The sequence below is a fragment of the Choloepus didactylus genome, assembly GCF_015220235.1.
Source record: "Choloepus didactylus isolate mChoDid1 chromosome Y unlocalized genomic scaffold, mChoDid1.pri SUPER_Y_unloc1, whole genome shotgun sequence".
Lineage (NCBI taxonomy): Eukaryota > Metazoa > Chordata > Mammalia > Pilosa > Megalonychidae > Choloepus > Choloepus didactylus.
Genome location: NW_023637624.1, coordinates 450,211 through 475,969, shown reverse-complemented (window position 1 = coordinate 475,969; position 25,759 = coordinate 450,211). Strand labels below are relative to the sequence as shown.

The 25,759-nt window shown below is 39.1% G+C and overlaps 1 long non-coding RNA gene across 1 annotated transcript; it reads left to right on the top strand.

Moving 5' to 3' along the window:
• The first annotated feature begins 1,166 nt into the window (after positions 1-1,166).
• LOC119525925 lies at positions 1,167-24,383 on the top strand. The gene is made up of 3 exons (XR_005215039.1): positions 1,167-1,407; positions 3,057-3,170; positions 23,826-24,383. It is a non-coding gene; the product is annotated as an uncharacterized LOC119525925 (long non-coding RNA).
• Positions 24,384-25,759: the final 1,376 nt, after the last annotated feature.

Sequence of the window (25,759 nt, the reverse complement as noted above, 5' to 3'; positions counted from 1 at the left end):
AAGAAAGCACTGGGTTTGAGATGAACCCAGAGAGGCATTGATGGTGGGTTAGCATAGTGCAGGCTTTGAGATGATCTCCAGATGTCACAACAATAATAATAAGTTTTGGAGATTTCTGTAGAAGTGCATGTGTTATAGCAGTGTTCTCACAGATGCCATTTATTTTCCATTCAATTCACACATACTACAGGCAAGACAAAAAAATGGCATAATCTGAGAGTCAACACTCTAACTCTCCAGATTGTGGAGCTAAGGTCCAGAAAAAGAATTTGAGTGTCCTTAGGGCACCCAACAATACATACCTGAGCTAAGCCTGGGCCCACCTGCTATGTCTGAAGCACCATCAGGGAAAAAGGGCCCCTACTTCTTGTCAGGGAAGGCTTCCTGGAGGAGGGTATAATAAACTAGGTTTTGAAAAATTTGTAAAAGTTCAGAGGTAAAGAATATCCAGAATTCTTTCTTCTCTCCCATGAGTCAGTAGCAGCTCTTGAATTTCCGTATAAGAGAGGTTAAGTGGCTGCAACCTGGTTGGCAGCAGGAGTTAGGGACGTGTGTTGGAGCTGTATTTTCATTGAAAGGATGCTTATAAAGTTTTCTAAATATTTTTCCATTGACAATTTGCTGAAAAATATTAGTTGCCATATCAGAGGCTATTATTATTACTATTATTATGCCTGTCTACAATCATTTTAGTGGGGGAATGGGGGTAATGGAGATTGAAGGAAATTCAAGTTTGCTCCTTACCAATTCTAGCACAGTAAGAGGAGACTGTACCAACCTGAATCCTTCCCCCTCTAGTGGAGAGGACTGTACCATCCTAACTCCCCTCTACCCAGTGGTATAGGCCAGGAGGGGGATTGTACCACCCAACATTTCCAGTGACATCCTGACTTTTCCCTCTTCCCAGTGGTATCTGCCTTGAAGATCGGGACACACTTCCACGGATGGGAAGGCCCCCTCTGCTTCTCTAAACATTGTACAGAACCATAGAACACAGTTATATGGAAACTTGCGCTCAGAAGGTTTCTACTGCAGGTTGGGTGGGAGGACCCATACCCGCGTTCTGTGGAACTGCCCAAGTGTATGGAATGAACGCTAAGATGGCAGCCTTCATGGAGAAGCGACTACGGTGCAGCCATGCTCCTCATCTGACAACGCTACTCATGGATACTGAATGCGGAGAGTCTCCGCCGATCCGTAACTGCGTTTTATTTAGTGTAGGTAGAATACAGCCTCGCAGGCCTCATGGTCGTGTGCAAAAACAACAGCCCTAGAAAGAGCAGTGCCAAGGGTGAGGGCTGGAAACGGAAATTGCCCTCAGAGGCCATTTAAGTGCTGTTGGCGTGCACCGCTAAAGCGAGTGCACGATGGTTTATGGCTTGGGAGTCGCTGAGGTGGTTTTGAGGTGTAAGTGATGGCTTCATTGGCTTTTGGGAATGGTAAATTGGCAGTTCGTGGGGTCAGTTGGTGGGGTAGTAGATAAAATCTTGTGAATGGAATTCTGTGGGAATCAGGGATGGGTTTTTAGATTCCCTGTTGTCTTGTCTTGTTTTAATAGTGTGTGGTTAGATTTTTCGTTGATCAATCTCCCCAGAAGGCTACTAATTTTATTAGTCTTTCTGAAGAACAGACGTTGGCCCTGCTGATCCTCTTTGGTATACCTTTGTTTTCTATTTCCTTAATTTCCGCTCTTTCCTGTGCTGTTTCCTCTGTAAGTTAAATTCCATCCTTTTTCTAACTTATTAAGTTGAATGTTAATTCATTAATGTTTAGCCTTTATTCCGAGTTAAAAAATATTTAAGAAGATAAATTTCCCTTTAAGAATCTCCTTAGCTGCATTCCACAAAATTTTATATATACTGTCTTCTTTTCATTTAGCTATGTACTTAATTTTTCTTTTAGATTTTTTCATAATTGATTTATTCTTTCCATTTCTTTTATGTAATATATTTTGGAGGATTTACATTTTTACCAAATCTTATCCAGGGATATGGTATATCTGTATGACATATTTGCCGTTTTTTTGAACATTTTTAATTGTATAAGTTAAGCTCCTTTTAAAAAAATTATCCTTTTTTTTTATATATTTCTTGCTATCATTATTAATGAACTTTTTTTCTGCTTCCATTTGCTCAGTGCTATTATAAAAAAATACAGCAAAAAGCTATCTGCTCTTATAATTTTATCTTGTATCCAGCCTCTTATCAAATTGCCCTATTAATCCTAGTAGCTCTGTAGCAGAGTCTGGTAGGTTTTCTATGTACAAAATCATATCATTGACAAAGAAACCTACATTTTCATTTCTTCCCAATATTTCTGATTATTTCATCTTTTATGGGAGAGCTAGAGCCCTCAAAACATGTTGAGTTATAGAGGACATTGCTATCTTGTGTATTTTAATGGAAATAGCTTCATTATTTTATTTTTTAGCATGGTATGTCAGGGTACTTCTGCCCCAATTTTAGTTTGAGTTTTTACTAGTAATGGCTGTTGAATTATGTCACATGCTTTTTCAGTGTAAGTTAACAGCAGCATGATTTTCCCCCCAAATTGTTGATTTAATGAATAATATTAACATTATTAATTTGAACCACCTTCTAACTGGAAGAAGAGGCTAAAAACTTCCATGTAGAAGAATTTAAAAAGGATTTTTCACCCTAAAATGGCCAAATTATAAAAGAGGGCAGAAGGGACTAGCCATTTCTTTTCATTCAGGTTTCCAGGTTTCCTACCTACACAGTCACTCATCAGGTCCCCATGAACAAGTGCGTCCCCACCCCAGCCCATCCCCATGATGCTGCGTTTTTATTCTTTGCCCAATCACCCCCATCCCCTAAACCCAGATCTTCCTTAAGCCTGGAATTAAGAGTTGGGATGGCTGGGTAATATACGAGGCCACTTATGGGGCCACTCAAATAACAAGTGGGTTTGGACTCATTAATTTGTTTCAAAATGTCATAATTGTTTCCAGAATCTACCCTAATACTGAGAATGGGGGTTACTGGACTTTGTGGGGTAAATGTGGAATGACACTGATGACATGGTTACTCTTCTAGGATTTCTTGATGTCTCTATGGAGCCCTTGAGCCTTACCCCCTTACTGGAGGCTGCAGGATCTTCCATTCATTCCAACACCTGCCTGCATACAGACACCCCTGCAGCTATGGAAGGTGGGCAGGGGCCCAGGGTGAGCATACCAGTTAATAGGAAGTCACCCCAGAGATTCCCTGGCCTGATTTCTGGAGAACCTGGTGGATCATTTGAGGTAAGGAGGTGGAGCCTACCTTTTTATTTTTTGAGATAATTGTAAATTAAAATGCAGTGTATCATCTGTGGTATAATGAAAACTTGGCTGGTCTTTGTTCTCAGCTCCTGGGGACACAACCTTTGAATCTTTTGTTATTCCTGGTGGGCCTAGGACCATGCCTGATAGTAAGCTAATTTGAAGAGTCAGCCACACCTGCAGTCTTGAGGGGTGGGGTGGGGGGTACTGGTTCCACCAAAAAGACCAGCCATGTGATTAGGGGTTGGTGCTTTGGGCCACTGGGAGGGGAGGGGAGGGGGAGCTACAGATTGAGTTCAACCATGTGGTCATTGATTCTATCAATCATGCTTACATAGTGAGACCCCATATTAACTCTGGGACTCAAAGCTTTGAAGAGCTTCCGTGACTGAGAAAATATATCTTGTTGCCAGGAGGGTGATGCAGTCTCACTCTAGGGTCTTGAATGCAAGATCCTCCCAGATCTCACCCTATGTGTCTCTTCTTTCAGCTTCTGTTTGAATCTCTTTACTCTATTAGTTGTTAGTATAGCGCTTTAGTAGTTGCTTATAATATAGAGCTTTCAGTGCATTCTGTGAGTCATCCTAGCGATTATCAAACCCGATGGGGTGGTGGGAAATCCCAAGGTCTAGCCAGTTGGTCAGAAGTGTGGGTGCCCCCGAATTTGCAAGTGTTGCCTGAAGGGGAATCTTGTAGAGGGTGACCCTCAATCTGTGGAGTCTCGCCTGTCAGAAATGAATTGACTGAGTGACTCCAGTCTTTGTTTTGCGGTTGCTATAGTGTTTTTTTGATACCTTTACAACTCTTTATCTAGTTTCCCCCAATGGTAACATCTTGCAAAACCTTGTTAGAGTATCACAACCAGGATATTATCCTACATAATATTTCCATCACCACAAAGGTAAAATGTTGCCCTTTTATAGCCACACCCACTTCCCTCCCTCCCCAGCTCCCTCCACAACCCCTAGCAAATACTAATCCAACCCCTAGCAAATACTAATCCCGTCTGTAATTCTATTATTTTGTCATTTCAAAAATGTTGTATAAATGGAATCACGTAGAATGTAACCTTTTGTGACTGGCTTTTTTAACTCAGTATAATTATCTGGAGATTCATCATGCATCAGTTGAAGGACATCTTGGTTGTTCCAGTTTTGGGCTGTTATGGATAAAACAGTTATAAAATGTTTGTATGCAGGTTTTTGTGTGAACATATGTTTTCATTTCTCTGGTATAAATGCACATGAATGAAATTGCTGGATTGTATGCTAAATGCATTTTTAGTTTTAAAAGAAACTGCTAACTCTTTTCCCGAGTGGGTGTGCCATTTTATGTTCCCATCAGCATATGATGGATGATTAGTTTCTCTGTATCCTCACCAACATTTGTTGTTATCACTATTTTTTATTTTAGCCATCTTGAGAGGTATTTCATTGTGGTTTTAAATTGCATTTCCCTAATGGCTAATGATGTTGAATGTCTTTTCATGTGCTTATTTCTCATCTGTGTATCCTGCTCATTGAAATGTCTCTTCATATACTTTGCCCATATTTTAACTGGATTGTTTTTTCACTGTTGAGTTTTAAAAGTTCTTTATTTATTCTGGGTACTAGTCTATTGCCAGATAAGTGGTTTGTACATATTTTCTCCCAGTCTCTAGTTTGTATTTTCATCCTAAGAGGGTCTTTCACAGAGCAAAACTTTTTACTTTTGGTGAAGTACAATTTATCAGTTTTTCCTTTAATGGATTGTGCTTCTGGCATCAAGTCTAAGAACTCTTTCCATAGCCCTAGATCCCAAAGATGTTCTCCTCTAAGTGTTTTTTTCCTAAAAGGTTTTATCTAAAAAGTGGTCTTTCCTCCATTGAATTGCTTTTGAATCTTCATCAAAACTCAGTTGGGCATATTTGTTGGGCAGGTATATTTCTGGATTCTCTCTTCTGTTCCATTGTCTATCCCTCTGAGCACAGTCTTGATTACTGTAGCTATATAATAAGTCTTGAAATTGGGTAGGGTGATTCCTCTCACAATACTTTTTTTAAAAATTGTTTTAGCCATTTCTAGTTCTTTTACCTTTCCATGTAAACTTTAGAATAGTGTTGTCTGACATCTACCAAAAATCTTGCTGGAATTTTAATGGGAATTGCATTAACCTTGTATAATCAATTTTGGAAGAATTGATATCTTTACTATGTTGAGTCTTCCAATCCATGAACAGGGTATGTCTTGTCATTATCTTAGATCTTTAATTTCTTTCATCAATATTTTGTAGTTTTCAGCATATAAGCCTTGTACATGTTTTGTTAGATTTACACCTAAGTATTTAATTTTTAAAGCAATTATAAATGGTACTATCTTTTTTATTTTGATGTCCATGTTTTTATTGCTAATATAGAAATACAGTTGCATTTTCCATGTTTACCTTGTATCCTGTGACCTTACTGAACTTGCTTATTAGTTCTAGGAGTTTTTTGAGATTCTTTGAGATTTTTCTACATAGACAATCATGCCATCTCTATGTAGTAAAAGCTTTCTTTCTATTCTGTATGCTTTTTCTTGCCTTTAAAAAATTTTTTTTATTTGTGCTTTATTGCACTGGCTGGAACTTCCAGCACTGTGTTAAATAAGAATTGTGAATGTGGACACTTTGCCTTGTTCTTTAAAAAAATTTTTATTAGAGCAGTTGTAGGATTACAGAAAAACCATGAGAAAGTACAGAGTCCCCCCCACCCCGCCAATTTTCCCTATTAATACTTTGCATTAATGTGGTACCTTTGTTACAGTTGATGAAATGTTATTACTATATTATTATTTACACTAGTCCATAGTTTACAATAGGGTTCACTTTTTGTCTTGTACAGTTCTATTCTGGTAACATATATACAACCCAAAATTAATCATCTTAGCCACCTGCAAGTATACAGTTCAGTGGAGTTAAATACATTCACAGTGTTGTGTTACCATCACTGTCATTTATTACCACAACTTTTCCATCACCCAAAATAGAAACTCTGTACCAATTAAGCATTAACTCCCCATTCCCCACCCCCACCCCTGGTAACCTGTATTCTACTTTCTGACTATGAATTTGCTTATTCTAATTTTTTCCTATCAGTGAAATCATACAATATTTTTCCTTTTGGATCTAGCTTACTTCACTCAACATGATAACTTCCAGGTTTATCCATGTTGTGCATATATCAGAACATTCCTTTCTACAGCTGAATAATATTCCATTATATGAGTAGACCACATTTTGTTTATCCATTCTGCTGTTGCTGGACATTTGGTTTGCTTTCACCTTTTGGCAATTGTGAATAATACCAGTATGATGGTCAATATGCAAATATCTGTTAGAGTCCCTGCTTTCAGTTGTTTTGGGTATACATGCAGAAGTGAGATTGCTGAGTTATGGTAACTTAACTTTCTGACGGACTGCCTAACTGTTTTCCACAGTGTCTGTACCGTTTTATATTCCCACCAACAATATATGAGCGTTCCTATTCTACTCATCCTCACTAGCATTTTTTTTTTCCTCCATTTCTTTAATAGTAGCCATTCTATTGGGTGTGAAATGGTATGTCACTGTAGTTTGATTTGCATTTCCCTAATGGCTAATGATGTTGGGTATCTTTTTTTGTGCTCTTTGGCCATTTGTATAAATGTCTATTCAAGTCCTTTGTCCATTTTTAAATTGGGTTGTTGGTCTTTTTGTTGCATTCCTTGCCTTGTTCTTGATCTTCAGTCCTTCACTATTTAGTATAATGTTAGGTGTAGTTTTTTTTTTTTAGGTGCCCTTTATCAGGTTGAGGAAGTTCCCTCTATTGTTACTATTTTGAGAGTGTTCTGTAGGAATGCATGTTGAATTTTTGTCAGATGCTTTTTCTGCATAGATTGATAAGATCACGTGATTTTTCTTAATCTTGTTAATATGGTGGATTATATGGATTGATATTTAAATATTGAACCAACCTTGCTTTCCTGGAATAAACCCCACTTGGCCACCGTGTATAATTCTTTTACTATATTGCTGAAATCTATCTGGAAATATTTTCTTAAGACTTTTCATGTATATATTCATGAAGAATATTAGTCTGTAGTGTTTTGGTTGTTATTGTTGTTCTTTTTGGTACTGTATTGTCTGGTTGAAGTATCAGGGAATATATTAGTTTCCAGTGGCTGCTGTAACAAATTACCACAAACTTGGTGGCTGTTCTAGTTTGCTAATGCTGCAGAATGCAAAATACCAGAGATGGACAGGCTTTTATAAAACGGGGGTTTATTTCACTACACAGTTACAGTCTTAAGGCCACAAAGCATCCAAGGTAACACCTCAACAATCGGGTACCTTCACTGGAGGACGGCCAGTGGCGTCCGGAAAACCTCTGTTAGCTGGAAAGGCAGCTGGCGTCTGCTCCAAAGCTCCGGCCTCAAAACGGCTTTCTCCCAGGACGTTCCTTTCTAGCAAGCTTGCTTCTCTTCAAAACATCACTCCCAGCTGCACTCGGTGAGTTCCCTCTCTTTGAGTCAGCTCATTTATATAGCTCCACCGATCAAGGCCCACCCTGAATGGGCGGGGCCACACCTCCACGGGAACATCTCATCAGCATCATCTCCTACAGCTGGGTGGGGCACATTCCAAGCAAATCCAGCCAGCACCAAAAACTTCAGCCCCACACAAGACCACAAAGATAATGGCATTTGGGGGACACAATACATTCATACTGGCACAGTGGCTTAAAACTGTAACTTGATTCTCTGCCAATTCTGGAGATGAAGTCTGAAATCAGTATCACTGGGACAAAATCAAGACCTTGGCAGAGCTGTGCTCCCTCCAGAAGGTCTAGGGAAGAATCTGTTCCTTGCCTTTTTTTTTTTTTACACATACATATATATTTTATTATAGTTTATAATATTTGTAAAACTCAATAGGTCTAGGTTTTCTTCAGATCATTATACTAAGCATGCATGAGATTGTCTGCCCACTTTTTTTACATTTTTTTTAATCATCATTTTATTGAGATATATTCACATACCACGCAGTCATACAAAACAAATTGTACTTTCGATTGTTTACAGTACCATTACATAGTTGTACAATCATCACCTAAATCAATCCCTGACACCTTCATTAGCACACACACAAAAATAACAAGAATAATAATTAGAGTGAAAAAGAGCAATTGAAGTAAAAAAGAACACTGGGTACCTTTGTCTGTTTGTTTCCTTCCCCTACTTTTCTACATATCCATCCATAAACTAGACAAAGTGGAGTTTGGTCCTTATGGCATTCCCAATCCCATTGTCACCCCTCATAAGCTACATTTTTTTTGTGTGTGTGTGTTTTATTTTTTTTTATTATTATTTTTTTTAATCATCATTTTATTGAGATATATTCACATACCACACAGTCATACAAAACAAATTGTACTTTCGGTTGTTTACAGTACCATTACATAGTTGTACATTCATCACCTAAATCAATCCCTGACACCTTCATTAGCACACACACAAAAATAACAAGAATAATAATTAGAGTGAAAAAGAGCAATTGAAGTAAAAAAGAACACTAGGTACCTTTGTCTGTTTGTTTGCTTCCCCTACTTTTCTACACATCCATCCATAAACTAGACAAAGTGGAGTTTGGTCCTTATGGCATTCCCAATCCCACTGTCACCCCTCATAAGCTACATTTTTATACAACTGTCTTCGAGATTCATGGGTTCTGGGTTGTAGTTTAATAGTTTCAGGTATCCACCACCAGCTACCCCAATTCTTTAGAACCTAAAAAAGGTTGTCTAAAGTGTGCGTAAGAGTGCCCACCAGAGTGATCTCTCGGCTCGTTTTGGAATCTCTCTGCCACTGAAGCTTATTTCATTTCCTTTCACATCCCCCTTTTGGTCAAGAAGATGTTCTCCATCCCACGATGCCGGGTCTACATTCCTCCCCGGGAGTCATATTCCACGTTGCCAGGGAGATTCACTTCCCTGGGTGTCTGATCCCACGTAGGGGGGAGGGCAGTGATTTCACCTTTCAAGTTGGCTTAGCCAGAGAGAGAGGGCCACATCTGAGCAACAAAGAGGCATTCAGGAGGAGACTCTTAGGCACAAATACAGGGAGGCCTAGCCTCTCCTTTGCAGCAACCGTCTTCCCAAGGGTAAAACTTATGGTAGAGGGCTCAACCCATCAAACCACCAGTCCCCTATGTCTGTGGTCATGTTAGCAACCATGGAGGTGGGGTAGGCGAATACCCCTGCATTCTCCACAGGCTCCTCAAGGGGGCACTACATCTTTTTTTTTTTTTTTCCTTGTTTGTCTTTTTTCTCTTTTTTTTTTTTAACTTTCCCTTCTTTTTTCAAATCAACTGTATGAAAAAAAAGTTAAAAAGAAAACAAACATACAATAAAAGAACATTTCAAAGAGACCATAGCAAGGGAGTAAGAAAAAGACAACTAACCTAAGATAACTGCTTAACTTCCAACATGTTCCTACTTTACCCCAAGAAAGTTACATAATTTAGCAACATTTCAGTGAACTTGTTCCTACTACATCCATCAGAAATTAACAGACCATAGTCATTTCTGGGCATCCCCAGTACGTTAAATAGCTTATCTGTTCTTCTTGGATTATTGTTCCCCCTTCCTTAATTGCTCTCTACTGCTAGTTCCCCTACATTCTACATTATAAACCATTTGTTTTACATTTTTCAAAGTTCACATTAGTGGTAGCATATAATATTTCTCTTTTTGTGCCTGGCTTATTTCGCTCAGCATTATGTCTTCAAGGTTCATCCATGTTGTCATATGTTTCACCAGATCGTTCCTTCTTACTGCCGCGTAGTATTCCATCGTGTGTATATACCACATTTTATTTATCCACTCATCTGTTGAAGGACATTTGGGTTGTTTCCATCTCTTGGCAATTGTGAATAATGCTGCTATGAACATTGGCGTGCAGATATCTGTTCGTGTCACTGCTTTCCGATCTTCCGGGTATATACCGAGAAGTGCAATCGCTGGATCGAATGGTAGCTCTATATCTAGTTTTCTAAGGAACTGCCAGACTGACTTCCAGAGTGGCTGAACCATTATACAGTCCCACCAACAATGAATAAGAGTTCCAATTTCTCCACATCCCCTCCAGCATTTGTAGTTTCCTGTTTGTTTAATGGCAGCCATTCTAACCGGTGTTAGATGGTATCTCATTGTGGTCTTAATTTGCATCTCTCTAATAGCTAGTGAAGCTGAACATTTTTTCATGTGTTTCTTGGCCATTTGTATTTCCTCTTCAGAGAACTGTCTTTTCATATCTTTTGCCCATTTTATAATTGGGCTGTCTGTGCTATTGTCATTGAGTTGTAGGATTTCTTTGTATATGCAAGATATCAGTCTTTTGTCAGATACATGGTTTCCAAAAATTTTTTCCCATTGAGTTGGCTGCCTCTTTACCTTTTTGAGAAATTCCTTTGAGGTGCAGAAACTTCTAAGCTTGAGGAGTTCCCATTTATCTATTTTCTCTTTTGTTGCTTGTGCTTTGGGTGTAAAGTCTAGGAAGTGGCCTCCTAATACAAGGTCTTGAAGATGTTTTCCTACATTATCTTCTAGGAGTTTTATGGTACTTTCTTTTATATTGAGATCTTTGGTCCATTTTGAGTTAATTTTTGTGTAGGGGGTGAGGTAGGGGTCCTCTTTCATTCTTTTGGATATGGATATCCAACTCTCCCAGCCCCATTTGTTGAAAAGACCATTATGGCTCAGTTCGGTGACTTTGGGGGCCTTATCAAAGATCAGTCGGCCATAGATCTGAGGGTCTATCTCTGAATTCTCAATTCGATTCCATTGATCTATATGTCTATCTTTGTGCCAGTACCATGCTGTTTTGGCAACTGTGGCTTTATAATAAGCTTCAAAGTCAGGGAGTGTAAGTCCTCCCACTTCGTTTTTCTTTTTTAGAGTGTCTTTAGCAATTCGAGGCATCTTCCCTTTCCAAATAAATTTGATAACTAGCTTTTCCAAGTCTGCAAAGTAGGTTGTTGGAATTTTGATTGGGATTGCATTGAATCTGTAGATGTGTTTGGGTAGAATTGACATCTTAATGACATTTAGCCTTCCTATCCATGAACATGGAATATTTTTCCATCTTTTAAGGTCCCCTTCTATTTCTTTTAGTAGAGTTATGTAGTTTTCTTTGTATAGGTCTTTTACATCTTTGGTTAAGTTTATTCCTAGGTACTTGATTTTTTTAGTTGCTATTGAAAATGGTATCTTTTTCTTGAGTGTCTCTTCAGTTTGTTCATTTCTAGCATATAGAAACATTACTGACTTATGTGCATTAATCTTGTATCCCGCTACTTTGCTAAATTTGTTTATTAGCTCTAGTAGGTGTATCGTTGATTTCTCAGGGTTTTCTAGATATAAGATCATATCATCTGCAAACAATGAGAGTTTTACTTCTTCTTTTCCAATCTGGATGCCTTTTATTTCTTTGTCTTGCCGGATTGCCCTGGCTAGCACTTCCAGCACAATGTTGAATAACAGTGGTGACAGCGGGCATCCTTGTCTTGTTCCTGATCTTAGAGGGAAGGCTTTCAGTCTCTCACCATTGAGTACTACGCTGGCTGTGGGTTTTTCATATATGCTCTTTATCATGTTGAGGAAGTTTCCTTCAATTCCTACCTTTTGAAGTGTTTTTATCAAAAAGGGATGTTGGATTTTGTCAAATGCTTTTTCAGCATCTATTGAGATGATCAATTGATTTTTCCCTTTCGAGTTTTTAATGTGTTGTAATACATTGATTGTTTTTCTTATGTTGAACCATCCTTGCATGCCTGGAATGAACCCCACTTGGTCATGGTGTATGATTTTTTTAATGTGTCTTTGGATTCGATTTGCAAGTATTTTGTTGAGGATTTTTGCATCTATATTCATTAGGGAGATTGGCCGGTAGTTTTCCTTTTTTGTAGCATCTTTGCCTGGTTTTGGTATTAGATTGATGTTAGCTTCATAAAATGAGTTAGGTAGTGTTCCATTTTCTTCAATGTTTTGAAAGAGTTTGAGTAAGATTGGTGTCAGTTCTTTCTGGAAAGTTGGTAGAATTCCCCTGTGAAGCCATCTGGTCCTGGGCATTTATTTGTGGGAAGATTTTTGATGACTGATTGATCTCTTTGCTTGTGATGGGTTGGTTGAGGTCTTCTATTTCTTCTCTGGTCAGTCTAGGTTGTTCATATGTTTCCAGGAAATTGTCCATTTCTTCTACATTATCCAGTTTGTTGCCATACAGTTGTTCATAATATCCTCTTATAATTTTTTTAATTTCTTCAGGATCTGCAGTTATGTCACCTTTTTCATTCATTATTTGTTTATATGGGTCTTCTCTCTTTTTTATTTTGTCAGTCTAGCTAGGGGCTTGTCAATCTTGTTGATCTTCTCAAAGAACCAACTTTTGGTGATATTTATCCTCTCTATTGTTTTTTTGTTCTCTATGTCATTTATTTCTGCTTTAATCCTTGTTATTTCTTTTCTTGTACTTGGTTTAGGATTGGTTTGCTGTTCATTTTCTAGCTTCTTCAGTTGATCCATTAGTTCTTTGATTTTGGCTCTTTCTTCCTTTTTAATATATGCGTTTAGTGCTATAAATTTCCCCCTTAGCACTGCTTTTGCTGCATCCCATAGGTTTTGGTATGTTGTGTTCTCATTTTCATTCGTCTCTATATATTTAGCAATTTCTCTTGCTATTTCTTCGTTAACCCACTGATTGTTTAGGAGTGTGTTGTTTAATGTCCAGGTATTTGTGAATTTTCTAAGTCTCTGATGGTTATTGACTTCTAATTGTATTCCATTGTGGTCAGAGAATGTGCTTTGAATAATTTCAATCTTTTTAAATTTATTGAGGCTTGTTTTATGTCCCAGCATATGATCTATTCTGGAGAAAGTTCCGTGAGCACTAGAAAAGTATGTGTATCCTGGTGATTTGGGATGTAATGTCCTGTAGATGTCTGTTAAATCTAATTCATTTATCAGATTGTTTAGGTTTTCAATTTCCTTATTGGTCTTCTGTCTGGTTGATGTATCTATAGGAGAGAGTGATGTGTTGAAGTCTCCCACAATTATTGTGGAAACATCAATTGCTTCCTTTAGTTTTGCCAGTGTTTCTCTCATGTATTTTGTGGCACCTTGATTGGGTGCATAGACATTTACGATTGTTATTTCTTCTTGCTGAATTGCCCCTTTTATTAGTATGTAGTGGCCTTCTTTGTCTCTCAAAACATCCCTGCATTTGAAGTCTATTTTATCTGAGATTAATATTGCTACACCTGCTTTCTTTTGGCTGTAGCTTGCATGAAATATTGTTTTCCATCCTTTCACTTTCAGTTTCTTTGTGTCCCTGTGTCTAAGATGAGTCTCTTGTATGCAATATATTGATGGTTCATTTTTTTTGATCCATTCTGCGAATCTATATCTTTTAATTGGGGAGTTTAATCCATTTACATTCAACGTTAAAACCGTGAAGGCATTTCTTGAATCGGCCATCTTATCCTTTGGTTTATGTTTGCCATATTTTTCCCTCTGTCTATTAATATCCTTTATTGTACCCATACCGAATCTCTTTAGTACTGAACCTTTCTCCAAGTCTCTCTGTCCTGTCTTTGTTTCTCTGTCTGTAGGGCTCCCTTTAGTATCTCCAGTAGGGCAGGTCTCTTGTTAGCAAATTCTCTCAGCATTTCTTTGTCTGTGAAAAATTTAAGCTCTCCCTCAAATTTGAAGGAGAGCTTTGCTGGATAAAGTATTCTTGGCTGGAAATTCCTCTCTCTCAGAATTTTAAATATATCGTGCCACTGCCTTTTTGCCGCCATGGTGGCTGCTGAGTAGTCACTACTTAGTCTTATGCTGTTTCCTTTGTATGTGGTGAATTGCTTTTCTTTTGCTGCTTTCAGAACTTGCTCCTTCTCTTCTATGTTTGACAGTGTGATCAGTATATGTCTCGGAGTGGGTTTTTTTTGGATTTATTCTATTTGGAGTTCGCTGAGCATTTATGATTTGTGTATTTATGTTGTTTAGAAGATTTGGGAAGTTTTCCCCAACAATTTCTTTGAATACTCTTCCTAGACCTTTACCCTTTTCTTCCCCTTCTGGGACACCAATGAGTCTTATATTCGGACGTTTCATATTATCTATCATATCCCTGAGGTCCATTTCGAGTTTTTCAATTTTTTTCCCCATTCTTTCTTTTATGCTTTCATTTTCCATTCTGTCATCTTCCAGGTCACTGATTCGTTGTTCAACTTCCTCTAGTCTTGTACTATGAGTGTCCAGAATCTTTTTAATTTGGTCAGCAGTTTCTTTAATTTCCATAAGATCATCCATTTTTTTATTTAGTCTTGAAATGTCTTCTTTATGCTCTCCTAGGGTCTTCTTGATTTCCTTCATATCCCGTACTATGGTCTCATTGTTCATCTTTAGTTCTTTGAGTAGCTGCTCTAGGTGCTGTGTCTCTTCTGGTCTTTTGATTTGGGTGCTTGGGCTTGGGTTATCCATATCGTCTGGTTTTTTCATATGCTTTATAATTTTCTGTTGTTTTTGGCCTCGTGGCATTTGCTGAACTTGATAGGGTTCTTTTAGGGTTTGTAGACCTATTGAAGTCCTTATCTCTAATTTATCAGATCTACAGCTTCGTGGAGTACACTTTCTCTAACTAACCAGCAGGTGGCGTCCACGAGCCACCTGTTCTCCACAAGCCAGTTCTCCCCTGCTTAGCCTTTTTGGTGAGTGGGGGAGTGAGTCTTGTGGGGCCCAATTGGTGTACCAAGCTTGCGTGTGTAGTTGGTGTTGCCTGCCTTGTGTGTGGGGCGTGTTTCTGGGCAGTCGGGGAGGGGGTGTGGCCCTAACAATCAAATCTCCCTGATGATCCTAGAGTTTTAAAGCTGCTGCAATAGTCTAATCCTTCAGTTCAGACCTGCCACAGTTTGTCTCTGCCACTGACCCACAAGTCTTTGGTATTGGCGTATGGCTCCTGAGACTTGCAAGTGGGCCCCTCTTCCAGGCTGTGCACCCCGGGTCCTCTGTTGAGGGATGACTGTGCTATGTCACAGGTGAGTGCCGTCCCCCCAGGGCAGTTCTGGGCTGCTGGGCTGTGTAGGGAGGCTCCCAGTCTGCTCAAATGATGGCTGAATGGGGCTTTGTTAATTCACACTGCTCCACCTTCCCAGTTCTGGGACATTCAGCTGAGTTGCAGGGAAGGCTAATGTCCACGCCCAGTTTTGTGGTGTGTGCCTGTTATTTGAAGCACTTCCGTCACACTGGGTTGTCTGGGGCAGCTCTGGGCTATGGGGCTGGCGATGGGCAGGAGTGTTTCCTGTCCACCAGGATGGTAGCTGTGAGCGGACACCCCCCTTTTGTTGGGAAGTTGTGTTGTTTAGTGAATTTTCTCAGCCACTGGATTATTGCCTTTTGTCTCAGAGCTCTCTTAGTTCTTCTCTTGACTTGACGTGCCCAAATTGCAATTCTTTGAAGCTTTCTGTATTGGGCTTCTTAGAGTAATTGTTTTAGAAAAGGAAAAAAGGATTTAAAAAAAAACAAAAAACAAAAAACAAAAAACAAAAAACAAACAAACAAAAAAAAAAAATGGCCCTCCTCAGAGATCTAATGGGTTATTGAAATGCTAATAGACAAAGCAACCAGGGCCATTAAGGAAAGGTCCACAGGGCAGAGAGATCAGCTTTGCTTCGGGATTTGCATATGCGCCTCAAGGCCTGAGCTCCACCCTTCCCCTTTCTGTGTTCACCAGAACTCCAAAAATCCTCTGCTTTTATTTTGGAGTTTTTCGTGTTGTTTTTTTTCTATGCTTGTCTCCTCTCTGCTGGGCTGGCTGCTCTCAGAGTCTCTGGTGTCTGGTCTCAGTCTATCTATGGTTGGAGTTTGAATCAGTAGAATGAGTTTCCGATAAGAGCAGCCACTGCAGTTCTCCCTTCTCCTTCCCGGAGCTGACAGCCCCTCCTCCCCCGGGACTAAGCCTGGCAGGGAGGGGCGCGGGTCCCCTGGCCGCAAAAACTTACAGATTTCGCTGATCTCAGCAGTTCCACGTTTTCATGAGCATTGTATGAAGTATGCCCAAAGACAGATTGCTCTGTGGTGTCCAGTCCACGCAGTTCCTGGCTTTTTACCTACTTTCCTGGAGGAGTAACTAAAACTTACAGCTCACCAGTCTGCCATCTTGCCCCGCCTCTGTTCCTTGCCTTTTCCAGTTTCTGGTGGCTGCCAGCATTTCTTGGCTTGTGGCCACATCACTCCAATCTTTAAGGCCAGCATCCTCAAATCACTCTCTGCCTTGCCTTCACATTGCCTTCTCTGTGTCACATCTCCCTTTGGCTCCCTTTTTTAAGGATACATGTGATTATTCTTAGGGCCCATATGGATAATCTGGGATAGTTTCATCTCAAGATCCTTAATTTAATCATGTCTGCAAAGACCTTTTATTGCCTTATAAGGTGACATTCATAGGGTCCAGGCATTAGGGTGTGGATTTTTTTTTTTACATTTTTTATTGAGTTTTATTGAGATATATTCACATACCATACAGTCATTCATGGTGTACAATCAGCTGTTCACAATACCATCATATAGATGTGCACTCATCACCTCAATCAATTTTTAAACATTTTCCATACACCAGACAGAATCAGAATAAGAATAAAAGATAAAAATATAAAAGAACACCCAAATCATCCTCCCATCCCACCCTGTTTTTCATTTAGTTTTTGTCCCCATTTTTCTACTCATCCATCCATACACTGGATAAAGGGAGTGTGATCCACAAGGTTTTCTCAGTCATACTGTCACCCCTTGTAATCTACATTGTTTTTCAGTTGTCTTCAAGAGTCAAGGCTACTGGGTTGGAGTTTGGTAGTTTCAGGTATTTACTTCTAGCTATTGCAATATATTAAAACCTAAGAGGTGTTATTTATATAGTGCATAAGAATGTCCACCAGAGTGACCTCTTGACTCCATTTGAAATCTCCCAGCCACTGAAATGTTATTTTGTTTCATTTCACTTCCCCCTTTTGGTCAAGGAGATTTTCTCAATCCCACGATGCTGGGTCCAGGCTCATCCCTGGGAGTCATGTCCTGCATTGCCAGGGAGATTCACACCCCTGGGAGTCATGTCCCACACAGGGGGAGGGCAGTGAGTTCACCTGCCGAGTGAACTTAGAGAGAGAGGCCACATCTGAGCAACAAAGAGGTTCTCTGGGGGAGACTCTTAGGCACAATTATAAGTAGGTTTAGCCTTTCTTTTGCAGTAGCAAGCTTCATAAGGGCAAGCCCAAAGATTGAGGGCTTGGCCTATTAAATTGTTAGTCCTTCATGTTTGTGAGAATATTAGTAATGACTGAAGTGGGGATGTCCAGCATTTCTGCATTTTCCCCCAGTTCCTCAGGGGGGCCCTGCAAATATATTTTTATTCTCTGCCCAAATTACTTTGGGATGTATCGATATTTCACATTAACTTTTACAAACCTATCAGATCTCACTTCCTATTCAAAGTGCCATGTAATTATAGTGTTTGAATAAACTGACCATACAAGTTAAATTATTTAGTGTGCTGCAGAAAATATATATCCTGCACCAAGTAACCATCTCTTCCCTTGGTCTCACACAGAAGTTGAAGTTTTAAAACACAGTCACTATCGCCCTTTATCCTTTGGCCTGATTTGCCTTAGTCCTAACCAGATCATCTTCATTCATGTCTCTAATTGAAGTCTGGACTCTTTTTCAGCTTTTTAAATAGTTGCTGTATGTGATAATACTGACATTCATATCTGCCGAGCTCTAGCTCTGAGTCTCAGGTGTCACGCAGATACCCAAAGTTCCAGAGACTGACCAGGTTATACACAAGGAGCTCAGCATCTCAAAATTTGGAGATAGCCATTACAACTCAGGGATAGATGTGACTGCTGTAAGTAAGAGCTTACAGTCTAGGGACCATTACAATAAAGCATTCCCCTGATAAGCTGTGCTCTAAGGTTGAATTCTCAGAGTTTACACATTGTAGTTAGTCCATATTAGTGAGGCATTATAATGTTTGTCTTTTCATTTCTGGTGTACTTCACTCAGAATGCTGTTCACAAGATCCATTCACCTTGTTGCGTGTCTCACAGCTTGACACCTATTTGCTGTTGCTCAGTATTCTATTGTATGCATACACCACCATTCACCATTCTGTTCATTAGTCGTTGTACCCTTAGGCCACCTCCAGGATGTGGATATTTTTTGAGGTGCCATTTTTCAGCATACCACAGGAAAATACTGGTCTCACAGAATGAGTTGGGAGGAATTCCCTCCTGTTCTATTTTTTGGAAGAGATTATGTAATTCTTCTTTAAAATTTGGTAAAGTTTTCTTGTTAAACTATCTGGGCCTGGAGATTTCTTTATTGGGGAGTTTTAAATTATGGATTCAATTTCCTTAGTAGTTATAGGGCTATTAAAATTATCTATTTCATGTTAGGTGAGTTGTTGTAGTTTTTGTTTTTGAGGAATTGGTCTATTTCATCTTAGCCATCAAATTTATATGTGTAGAGTTGTTTGTAGTGTTCCCTTTATTATCCTTAAGATGTCTGCAGGGTCTGTAGCAATAGCCTCTGTTACATTCCTGTTATTGGTAATTTGTGTCTTCTCTTTTTTTTCCTCGCTAGAGGTTTGATTTTATTAATATTTTTCAAAGAACTCACTCTTTGTGTCAGTGATTGTTCTCTATTGTTTTTGCCTTTTCAACTTGATTAATTTCTGCTCTTATATTTATTACTTCCTTGTATTTGCCCTATGTTTATTTTGCTCCTCTCTTTTCTGAGTCTTTGAAGTGGGAGCTTAGATTTTTGATTTGAGACTTTTCAGTCTCTTTTCAAATATTTGCACTTGGTGCTATAAATTTCCCTCTCAGCAATTCTTTAGTTGTGTCCCACAGATTTTGATATGTTGTGTTTTCATTTTTATTCAGTTCAGTGTATCTTTTTTTTATTTCCCTTGAGATTTTCTCTTGAACCATGAATTATTTAGAAGTGTGCTGTTTAGTTTCCAAGTGTTTGGAGATTTTTGTTTTATCTTTCTGTTATGGATATCTAGTTTGATTCCTGTGTGATTGGAGAATACACTGTATGATTTGTTTTTCTAAATTTATTAAGATTTGTTTCATATCCCAAGATATGGTCTGTCTTGGTGTATGTTCTGTGGGTACTTGAGAATAATGTGTATTCTGCTGTTAATTGGGTGGAGTGTTCTACAAATTTTGATTACATTATTTTGGGTCATTCATGATGTTGTTGAGTTCTTCACTATTCTTGCTGATTTTCTGTTTTGTTGAGAGAGGTGTTGAAATTGCCAGCTATAATTTGTCCAGTTCTCCTTTCAGTTTTATCAGTTTTGGCTTCTGTTGTTTGGTGCATACACATCTAGGATTGTCTTTGTCTTCTTGGTGATTGATCTTTTGATCATTATATAATGTCCCCCTCTGCTTCTGATAATTTTTTTGCTTGAGTCTGCTTTATTTGATATTAATATAGCCACTTCTGCTTTCCTTTGATTAATGTTTGCATGATTTATCTTTTTCAATATTTTTACATACAACATGTCTATATTGTTATATTAGAAATGAATTTCTTTTAGGCAGCATACAGTTGGATCAGGTTTCTAATCCATTCTACCAATCTGTCTTTTAATTGGTATGTTTAGACCATTTATATATTTTTCATTTCTTTTACTTCTTTTTAAATTTTTAATTTTTTCTTTAATGCAATTTTATCGAGATATATTCACACACCATACAAACCATCCAAAGTATACAATCAGTGGCTTACTGTATCATCATATAATTGTGCATACATTACCAAGATCAATTTTAGAACATTTTCATTACTCCAGGAAGAAAATAAAAAAAAGAAGAAATCCAAATCCTCCCATCCCCTTTATCCTCCCTCTGTTATTGACCCTTAGTGTTGGTGTGGTACATTTGTTACTGTTGATGAAAGAATATTAAGATATTACTGTTAACTATAGTCCATAGTTTGCAATAGGTACATTTTCTCCCATATACCCCTCTGTTATTAACTCCATGTAATAGTGTCATACATTGTTGGGAACGATTAAGGTAGCATGTATAAAATCCACCCTCAGCGATGCCGGAGATATGCAACATGGCCGCTGGGGCTGATGCAATAACGGCTTAAGTTGCCCTCAGCCTTCTTTACGGAAGTGATAGCCGTTTGCGCCTAAGATTCGCGCCTAGAGTGCTAGCTTTACAATCTGCCTTCCACCCCAGCAACAGTAGCTACCAATCCTGTGCTAGCCTTACATCTGCCATCCGCCCTAGCAACAGCAGCCACCAATCCTAGACCGCCACCCGCCCTTGCTAGCCACTCCCCCTCTCTCCTAGAGTATATATGCTCTGCCCCTTCAATAAAGATTTGCAGCTTGATCAGAATCTTTGTCTTGCTGTCATTCCTCATGTGTCTTGTCCCATACCATTCCTCCCTCGCAGGATTTGGAGCCTTCCATTGAACGTCCCGCCGGCCGGGACAATACATTTGTTCTAGTTCATGGAAGAACTTTTTTATATTTGTACATTTAATCACAGTCTTTGTCCATTAAAAGATTCACTGTGTTATATATTCCCATGTTTTAACCTCTAACTTTCCTTTTGGTGGCATACATGATTCTAAACTTCCCCTTTCCACTACATTCACACACAATTCAGTACTGTTAATTATTCTCACATTAACATGCCACCTAGACCATTTATATTTAATGTAATTATTGGTAAGTTAGGGCTTAAGTTTGCCATTTTAGTATTTGATTTTTGTTCTCTGTTTCATTTCTCTGTTTTGTTTTTCCCTGCCTTCCATAACTTATCACAGTCTACTGCTGTCATCATTTTGCCAGCTTAAGTGAAATGTAGATACCTTGTCTGCCTTTAATCCCTTTACTCTCCCTGTTTATGATATAATTGTCTTAAGTATTTCCTTTGTATACATTTAGAACTACATTAGACAGTTATAATTTTTATTCAACTGTTAAACTTAGAAAACTCAAGGGGAGAAATAAAGTCTATTGCATTTACTCATATTTTTGTTTACCATGTGCTTCATTCCTGATATTTCAAGATTCCTTCTATTATTGTGTCTTTTTTATTAGAGAAATTCCTTTAGCCATTTTTTTTAGGTCTTTTAGATCTGCTGGTGACAAATTTTCCTTCTTTTGAGAGTGTCTTCATTTCTCCTTTGTTCCTGAAGGATATTTTCACGGGATATAGGATTCTATGTTGACATGTTCTTTTCTTTCAGTATTTGAAAGCTGTGTGTCACTTTCTCTGGCCTCTTTGGTTTCTGATGTGAAATCTGCTGCCATTCGAATTGTTTTCCTCCTATAAAGATAATGTGTCATGTGTCTCTCCCTGCTTTCGATATTTTTTCTTTCTCTTTAGTTTTCAGAAGTTTAACAGTGATGTGTCTTGCTGTGGATTTTTCTTTATTTTTTCCCGTATCGTGTTTATCCTACTTCTTGAATCTGTAGATCTATGTTATTTTTGCCAGATTTGGGAAGTTTTCAGCCATTATTTCTAGTGTGCTTTTAAGCCCCACCCTCTTTCTTGTCTCCTTCTTCCTATTCTCCCATAACATGAATTATAGTTCTTTTGTTATAGAGCCACAAGTCCCTGGGGCTCTTTTTTTCAGTCTATTTCTCTGTATTGTTCAGATTGGGTCATTTCTATTCTTCTGTCTTACAGTTCACTGATTATTTCCTCTGTCCCCTCCATTTTGTTTTTGAGGCCATCCGTTAGAGTTTTTTGTTTTGGCTATTGTATTTTTCCAGTCTAGAATTTCCATTTAGTTCTTCTTTATGTCTTCTATTTCTTTGATGAGACTTTCTACTTCTTTTTTCATTTGTTTCAAATGTACTTGTAATTGCTCATTGGTGGCTGCTTTAAAATCTTTGTCAAAGAATTGTAATATTTCTGTTATCTCAGTTTTTGTATCTATTGATTGTCTTCTTTCATTGAGTTTGAAGTCTTTCTGGTTTCAGTTGTGTGACAATTGAAACTTGGGCATTTTGGGTATTATGTTATGAGATTCTGATTCTTGTTTATATCTTTTGTTTTAACCGACTTCTAGGAAGTAGGTAGAAGTCCAGGTTCCCCATTAGGCCTCCCTTGACACCCAGAGTAGGGAGCTCCTTGTTATTTCTGTGTGAAGGTGGAATTCTGACTTTCCACTATGCCTCCACTGATACTTCCCTGGCTGAGTGGCGGTAGTAGGGCCTGATTACTCCTTCCCATATTGCCTTCACTGGCACCATGGAGGTGGGGTTGGCCTAATTATCACTAGGCAGTGGTAAAAGTCTTGACTCTACAATAGGCCTCGTCTAATACTGTTCCAGCAGGGAGAGGAAGGAATGCCTTATTACTGCTAGAAGTCCAGGCTCCTTCTGTGATCCCCTCACTGGGTGAGGGGCTTCATTACTGCCTGGTAAAGATGAGTCTCAGCTCCTTACTTGTTTGTTTATCTCTTATACTGTTCTCATGTGGTGGGGGTGCAGTGCCTTGTTAGAGCTAAATAAGGGTGAAAATGTATATTCTTTATTTGGCCTTTGCTGACAGAATTAGGGTTTGGGCCTGCAGTTTTTTCCATGACACTTGGCTGGAATAAGGCAATTATGATTTAAAAGTTTTACATCTTTTTAGGTTACCCCTTTCTTGGTCCTTTGACTAAAAAGAACAGGCTTTTCTTGGGGCTGTTTTTGTAGGTGTCCATTAGCATTTCTGGGTTGCCAGCTTCTCCAGCTCCTAGTCCACGATATAAGAAAACTCAGGGAAGTCACTGCCAGGATGTTCCTCAGGTTCTGTAGCTAGTCTGCCTTTTTCTCTCCAACTTCCAGAGTTTTCTTATCTTTATTTGATATATAGTATTATATAGATTTTTAGTCATACTTAGTGGAAGGAATCGAGAAAGATATATCTCCATCTTCCCAGAATCTACTGTTTTATATGCTCTCAAGCTGCCCCATCTTCTGCCTTTTCTTTTTCCCTCTAACATTCTTTTTTAAATTCTTCTTCCTTTCTTTCATACTCCAACATTTCCATGTTTCCTCCTCTCAATTTACTTACTAATCTCTCTCTGTTCTTCTTTTTCTTTCCTTCTTTCAAGTTTTTTGGTTAGTCTTCGTACTCTGACAGTAAGGTAGGTCCTTGGTAAGTCTGATTTGAACATGTGTAGGCTCCTGAGAGGGAGTGGCATGGCATGCTTGAGCGTTCTCTTGTTTATCTGATTTTGTATTAGGACAGGTAGGTGAAGTCTCACAAAACTATACATTTCTGGACTGAGAATTTTCAGAAGTGTTTTGGGTTCAAATAAGGTGGATGGAACAGAGACAGAAATTTATGACTGGCTCCCATTTTAACTGATGTTTCACCTTTTAGTGGGTGCATCTTTTGGTACTGATTTTAATAGTAACAGAACTGTTTGAGGATGCTTCTGTCACTTTCTCATCTTCCCAACTTGCAGCTATCTGTGTAGACTGCTTATCATCACCTGCCATGAACACCACGAAGACCATGCTGCTCCTCTTGACCAACGTGATGGTGACCTGAATGGTGCCCTGGAACTACAGCATCACTTTCTCCTCTCCTGTCTGTTATAAGGACACTTGTCATTGGAATTAGGGCCCATCTGGTAATCCAGGATGGTCTCATCTCAAGATCCTTAACTACATCTGCAATTTGTAGGGTCAGGTGGTAGGGTGTGGACCTATTTTGGGGTGCCACCATTCAACCCACTACAGTCCATACTCTGGTACCCCAAAATTCACCTGTCCCATGTGCAAAACACATTCATCCCCACCTCAACATCTATTAAAGTCTTAAACCATTACAGCCTCAACTAAGTCCAAAGTCTTGTCTAAATTTCATCAGCTCAAAAAGTTCCAAATCTATTCATCTAAATCAGGAAAGGCAGATCCATATTCAGAATAAGTGTCTATTCTATAAGAACATATTGGTGCCCCTTCCATGATGGAAGTGGTCCAGTATTATCAACGTTCCATCAGGTAGCAGGCTGATCACATTGGGGAATGGTGCCATACTGGGGACTGAGTGTGGGTCTCTGCTACTGTCAGATTGGGCACTCAGCAGTGGCTATAGCAAGGTTGGCCTTGGTGATTGGAAGTCCATGTTGCTGAGCCCATGCATAACCTCCATCCCTACCACCATGACCACTTTGTTCATGAGCCCATTGGGCAATGATGGCAGTAGCTGAGGAAAGGGGCTGACTGGTAAACACAGAATGGGCCATCCTATTGACTTGATTATTAAAATCCTCCTTTGCTAAGGTCACTATTTGGTGAGTTTTCACATGTGATACAAAGACCTTCACTTTCTTTTTGCCTATTCAGAGAGGTTTATCCACATACCTCTTTCCCAAATCCTGTTTTTTTTTCCCCATTCATGTTCCTTCTATACCCCTGACCATCCAGCCAAACCATTGGCTACAGCCCATGAATCAGTAGACACTTATACTTCTGGCCATTTTTCTTTCCAAGCAAAATGAACAACCAGATGCACTACTTGAAAATCTGTCCACCGGAAGGTTTTACTTTCATCCCTGTTCTCCAAGATTTTCCCAGAAAGAGGTTGTAGTGGTGCAGCTGTCCACTTTCAAGTGGTGCCTTCATATCCAGCAGAAACATCTGCAAATCAGGTCCAAGTTTTCACTTCCAGACTCAAGTGATAGGGAACTCCCCATGAAGTCATAGGTGTGAGCTGGGAGGAGAAGGTAATATAACACGAGTGGGGGACATTTAGGCCACTTTCTTCTGTAACTTACTTGTACCTTCAGGAACTACTCAAGCCCAATCTTGTATATTCCACTTCTATTTGAAAATGGAGTACTGCCATGCATATTCTACTTGATGGCTTGGCAGGTCAGAGAGCACCTAGTTTATTATGGGTATCTCAGGTCATGTGGTAACTTAGTGACACATGGTTAAGTGTTCAGTCTCTGTTAAGGCTCAGTAGTAAGCAAAAGCTGATTCTCAAAAGGAGAATAGTTATCCACAGAGATGGCAGGGCTTTACTCCAAAATCTGAGGGTCTGTGCTGTGATTCACCTGAGGGCCTGAGAAAGGCTCTGAACAGCATCTCTGTCACCACCACTTCAAGTACCATCACATCTGCTGGATCATGAGGCCCAAGTGAAAGAGAAGCTTGCAAAGCAAGCTATTGCAAATCAGACCTGTTGCAGAGCCTTCTCTTATTCTGGGCCCCTCTCAAAACTAGAAGCTTTTTGGGTCACTTTGTAAATGGGCTGGAGTAGCACATCTAAATGAGGAATATGTTGCATCCAAAATCCAAAGAAGTCTACTACATGTTATGTATCACTTTTGGTTGTAGGAGGGGGCAGATGCAACAACTTAGCCTTCACCTTAGAAGAGATATTTTGACA